We start from the raw sequence: 6,356 nt of genomic DNA, 5'->3' as shown, positions 1-6,356 counted from the left end.
ACTGCTCTTCCAGAGGTCATGAGTTCAAATCCTAGCAACCACATGGTGTCTCACAACCATCTGTAATGGGATCCTAAGCCCTCTTCGGGTGGGTCTGAAGACAGCTACTGTGTATATAAAGTAAATAAATAAATCTTTAAAAAAGGCCGGGAGTGGTGGCACATGCCTTTAATCCCAGCACTCGGGAGGCAGAGGCAGGCTGATTTCTGAATTCAAGGCCAGCCTGGTCTACAGAGTGAGTTCCAGGACAGCCAGGGCTACACAGAGAAACCCTGTCTCGAAAAACAAAAACAAAACAAAACAAAAATCTTTAAAAAATAACAAAACAGGGGCTGGAGAGATGGCTCAGCAGTTAAGAGCACTGACTGCTCTTCCAGAGGTCCTGAGTTCAAATTCCAGCAACCACATGGTGGCTCACAACCATCCTTAATGAGATCTGAAGACAGCTACAGTGTACTTACATATAATAAATAAAATCTTTTAAAGAATAAATAAAAATAAAACAGGAAAAGATGTAGAGGCTCCTGAAAGTTGGACTAAACACATTTTTTCATTATGAGATAACCCAGGAGCCTATGGGGACTGAGGGGAACACGCTATGGTGTGAATATGGAATGTCCCTCCACAGGTTTGTGTTTGAACACTTGGTCCCCAATTGGTGGTCCTGTTTGGGGGTTATGAAACCTCTGGCTTGTGTGACCTAGCCAGAAGTGGTGATAACTACAGGCAGGTTTGAAAGATATCCACTTCTGGTCCTGAACTGAGCTCTCTGCTGCTTCACTCAAATGACTCATAAAGACTTATGGCTCAAACTCCTGGCACTACAGAGACGCCCTGACATACACTACAGAAATCCTCTGAGGGCATCAGCCTCTCGAGTGCCGGGATCACAAGCACAAACTGCCTTCCCACTCTTGTCTCTAACACGTCAAATGACAAAAGAAAATACAGACTGGATAAAATCAGGATAAAAGAGCTAAATAAAAAAACATAGCTCTTGGGCTGGAGAGATGGATGACTCAGCAGTTAAGAGCACCGACAGCTCTTTCAGAGGTCCTGAGTTCAATTCCCAGCAACCACATGGTGGCTCACAGCCATCTGTAATGGGGTCTGATGCCCTCTTCTGGTACATCTGAAGAGCTCAATGGTATTGTACTCATATGCATAAAATAAATAAATCTTAAAAAAATATAGTTCTTTTATACTGATAAACATCATAAAGAAGAAATGATATTGATGGGTACCCTCCATTGATCATTAAACATTCCATAAACCTTTCTACCTGGTATCTGTATACCCCTTTGTTTGAGTAAGCCTGAAACAGGAGAGAAAAGCCAGAAAGAAGTGGGAGTGTATATGAAGCCTGAGTCCTGGTACGAGTGGTATCTCAAAGCACTAAAGCCAGCATGGGCTTTTCAGAAAACACACTGAGGTGGAATGGTTAGGCATCTAGGGAGAAAAGTTAAAACAGTAGAAGAAGTTGCTCATTCTCTTCTATCTTCAAGGAAATCTAGAACTATGATTGAACCTTGGTCAACTCCTGGAACTGTGGTCATTAGTGTTTATTTTCTGTCAATGATTGATGGTGGTTTCCATGTGTGTACCTGGGGCAATGAACCATGCTGTGCCAGTTTGTCACATGGCTTTGTACAAATGACAGGATTTATGATGTGTGCGTGTGTGTGTGTGTGTGTGTGTGTGTGTGTGTGTGTGTGTGGTTTCACTGTTGGAGAACTGACTTTCGAGACAGAGTTGTGGCTGGCTATAGAGCAAGGCACTCTTTGTTTTTGGTGTTTGTTTGCTGGGTTATTTGTTGTTATTTGTGTGTGTGTGTGTGTGTGTGTGTGTGCTTGGTTTGGGGTTTCTTTTGTTTTGTTTTTGAGACTGGGACTTGCTGGTCCAGAATTGACTATGTAGACTAGGCTGGCCTCAGACTCAGAGATTTCATCTGAGTTTCGTCTGTTGCCTCTCAAGTGAAGGTATTAAAGGAGTTCACCATGGCTGGCCCAGACCTGCTACTGAATCTTGGATGTAGTTTCAGAGGATTACCAGGCTTTCAAAGCAGGGGCTGGCATAGGGGTGGGGTGCTTCCGGAATACTCCTTTGCAGCTGCAGCTGCAGCAGCAGCACCATCATCATCATCATCATATTTGTGTTTGCGTGCACACGTGTGCAAGATGTGTATGTGGGAAAGTGCATTTACCACAGAGCGTGTAGAAATGAGAGGACAATCTTGTAGCGTTAGTTCTCTTCTTCCTCCTCCATGTGGATACCAAGGCTCAAACTCATACCATCAGGCTTGTATCTGGTGGCAAAGTACCTTTACCTACTGAGCCATCTTGCTGGGCCCCTTAAATTCTTAAAAAACAAACAAACAAACAAACAAAAACAGATTTAATTCACTTTATTTTTCTAGTATAAACACCCTTATGTGGTAGCCATAACTGGAGTCTGGGTACACTGACCAGAGCCTCTGCTGTGAGTTTTCACAAGATGGCCAGTGAATTCCTGATAAGGAGACTTGATGAACACAAGTCTCTTTCCAGAGGCAGGGGTGTCAGGTAGCTGTGAGTCTTGGAGATAGAATCAAAGGTGGCCTTGGTAAAGTTGCCCAGGGTGGCAGTGCAGCTCTGGCTGCTGTGTAGCAGTCCTCAATGCCAGCCATCATCATTAGCTTCTTGGGCACAAGGGGAGAGATGGATGGCAGTGTCTCTTGGGGCAGGGATGAAGCATATCAACACAGAGCAATGGGGGCCTGTCACCTTGCAAGGAACAGTGTGAGGCTTGCCAATCTTGTTCCCCAGGTAGACTCTCCCAACAGGAACAGGGATGATGGAAAGCTTGACCAAAATGGTGGTCCCTCAGATGGCAGAGGTCAGCTCCTTGGAGCACTTAGCACCAAGAGCAAAGTGACCATTGTAGTCTTCAATAGTGACAAGAGCCTTGAACCTGGTCTGCATGCCAACCCGGGTCTACTTTGTACTGGCCTGGTCTTTAGAACTCATCCTTTAGGGATGTGCCCAGGAAAAAGTCTGTAATCTCAGAGTCCCTAATGGGCAGGAGAGCGTGGAGATCTCCTCCGGGGGCTTAGTCTTCACGTACCTGACCAGGCAGCCCGGTGGCCACTCCTCCTCTTCAGCTTTACCTCCATGAGCCCTGCAGCCTCAACCACAGGCCTCGACCAGGACTTCATCCCCTAAGACACTTCCCTCCCCCGTTTGGTGATTTCCCAAAGAAGAAGAAGCCCTTTAAATAATTCTGATTAGATTCCCCCCTCCCCTGGCAATACTAGAAATTGAACACCAGGCCTTGCAAATGCTAAGTGATTGGTCTACCACTGAGCCACATCCCCAAATCCTGAAAAACTTATGCAGAAGACATTTAGATGCATAGCTTATACCATATACAAGATTAAATCTAAACTGACTGGTGAACTAAAGAAAAAAGAAGCCAGAGTGTAGAAGAAAACATGGGCCAGTTCCTCTTAACAACATAGGAGAGAAAGGCATCTTACCTACAGTTCTAAAACCAGATGCAGTAAAATATTGTTAAGTTTGACTTACTGTAAAAACACCCATGAAAACAAGTGTAGCATCCGTCTCAGGTAAAAAGCTAGTTCTGTGTTATTTAGGAGGGGGTGTTTGGTTTGGTTTCATTTTGTTTTTGTGAGATAGGGTTTGTATGTGTCACAGCCCTGGCTGTCCCCAAGTAAGCATGGAACCTGCTGTGTAGACATATGAGGACCAGAACTCACAGAGATATGCTTGCCTCTGCTTCCAGAGTGCTGGGATTAAAGGCATGCACCACCATGCCTGGCCTGTAACAGTATGCTTTATTTCTTTTATAATTGATTTCCTTATGTGTTATATCTGTGTGTTATATATATATATATATTGTCATTTCTTGAGTCAGGGACCCACTGTGTAGCCCAAGCTGGGCTCAAACTTGCAGTAGTCCTCCTGCCTCTGCCTCCCAAGTGCTAAAATTACAGGTGTGTGACACCTCATTGGCGTCATGTACTTCTTATAAAACAGATTATAATTGGTTAGTGTATAAACTAGGTTTTTTAGTATAGGATATAGGTAGTTTACAGCCAAGCAGAGCACACTCTAACCCTAGAGATCCTGGTTAGAATTTTATTTCATTTTAGTTTACTTTATTTTTGGTCATCTTGACACAAGCCAGGGTCATCTGGGAAGAGGAAACTTCAACTGAGAAAATGGCTCTGTTAGATTGACTTGCAAGAAGTCTGTGTGTGTGGGGGGGGGGGGGGGGCGGGGTTGTTCTTAATGAGTGACTGACGTGGGAGGACCTAACCCACTATGGCCAGTGCCACTCTTGGTTCTGAGTTTTATAAGGAAGCAGACTAAGGACTGGAGAAATGGATCAGTGGTTAAGAGCAGTGACTGCTCTTCCAGAGGTCTGCAGTTCAATTCCCAGCAACCCACAGGGTGGCTCACAACCATCTGTAGTGGGATTCAATGCCCACTTCCAGTGTGTCTGAAGACAGTGATGGTGTACTCACATACATAAAATAAATAAGTCAACAAAAAAGAAGGAGGAGGGGGCTGGTGAGATGGCTCAGTGGGTAAGAGCACCCGACTGCTCTTCCGAAGGTCCAGAGTTCAAATCCCAGCAACCACATGGTGGCTCACAACTATCTGTAATGAGATCTGACTCCCTCTTCTGGTGTGTCTGAAGACAGCTACAGTGTACTTACATATAATAAATAAATAAATCTTAAAAAAAAAAAAAGAGCTGGGCGTGGTGGCGCACGCCTTTAATCCCAGCACTTGGGAGGCAGAGGCAGAGGCAGAGGCAGGCAGATTTCTGAGTTCGAGGCCAGCCTGGTCTACAAAGTGAGTTCCAGGACAGCCAGGGCTATACAGAGAAACCCTGTCTCGAAAAAACCAAAAAAAAAAAAAACCAAAAAAGAAAAAAAGAAAAAAGAAAAAAGAAGGAGGAGGAGTAGGAGGAGGAGAAGAAGGAGAACGAGAAGGAGGAGGAGGAAAGAGAGAAAGAAAGAAAGAGAGAGAGAGAGAGAGAGAGAGAGAGGAAGGAAGGAAGGAAGGAAGGAAGGAAGGAAGGAAGGAAGGAAGGAAGGAAGGAAGGAAGGAAAGAAGGAAGAAAAACTGGCCGGGCAGTGGCGGCGCATGCCTTTAATTCTAGCACTTGGGAGGCAGAGGCAGGCAGATTTCTGAGTTCCAGGCCAGCCTGGTCTACAAAGTGAGTTCCAGGACAGCCAGGGCTACACAGAGAAACCCTGTCTCGAAAAAAACAAAAAATAAAAAACAGAAAGAAAGAAAGAAAGAAAGAAAGAAAGAAAGAAAGAAAGAAAGAAAGAAAGAAAGAAAGAAAGGAAGGAAGAAAGCAAGCACAAAGAAAGAAAAACTGAACCCAGGGCCAGGGGGTGGTGTCACACACCTCTAATTCCCCAGCATGGCCTCTACTTCACCTTCCAATCCCAGGTTCCAGCTTTGAGTTCCTGCCCTGACTTCCCCCCGACGATGGACTATAAATTATACACTGAAATAAGGCTTTTCCTCCCCAACTTTCTTTTGGTCATGTGTTTTATCACTGAACTAGACAGAAGTTAGTACAAGGAGTGGGGATGGACAATGGCCTAGACAGAAGCTAGTACAAGGAGTGGGGATGGACAATGACCACAGGAGCCATTGCACAGGAACCATAGGGTAGACATAAATGTCAAGGAAGCTTAATACTATCTCTTTTTTTTAGACAATTTATTGTTTTATTTTAAATTATGTGTATGTGCGTGTATCTGCATGTGAGTATGTACATGTGATCACAGGTACTCTAGAAGGCTAGAAGCCTTGCATCTCCTAGAGCTATAGTTACAGGCAGTTGTGAGCTGCCCAACATTGGTTCTGGGAACCAAACTTAGGTCTTCTGGAAGAACAGTTAATGTCCTCAATTGATGAGCCATCTCTCTAGCTCCTGGGGACCTTTTTGTTGTTGTGTTGTGTTTTGCTTTGTTTCTTTTTTAATCCAGGTGATTGACAGGCCATTTGGATTGAGTCTTACAGGAGCAGAAAGGGCCACTTTGTTTCTTTCTTTGTTTGTAGTGTTAGAGATCAACTCAGATTTTCATGTACATTTGAAGAGCCTTGTACCACTGAGCTACACTCATTACTACATTGTAGCTTGTCTCTGCTACTTTGTGGGTTCCTCTTTCTTCTACCCTTTCAAACCCCTCACACTAGATAAGAGAGGGGAAAAATGATAGAGCAAAATTGTTGTTAGACTACTTCCTACTGATTAAGGACATCAAATTTCTTGGGGCAAGTTTGATCTTCACTATCAGGTTATCTAATTTCTTCTTGTTATTTCTTCTT

This window comes from Mus caroli, unplaced genomic scaffold, assembly GCF_978045245.1.
Source record: "Mus caroli unplaced genomic scaffold, Mus_caroli_1 scaffold_20, whole genome shotgun sequence".
Classification (NCBI taxonomy): Eukaryota; Metazoa; Chordata; class Mammalia; order Rodentia; family Muridae; genus Mus; species Mus caroli.
This window is presented reverse-complemented; position numbering follows the sequence as displayed.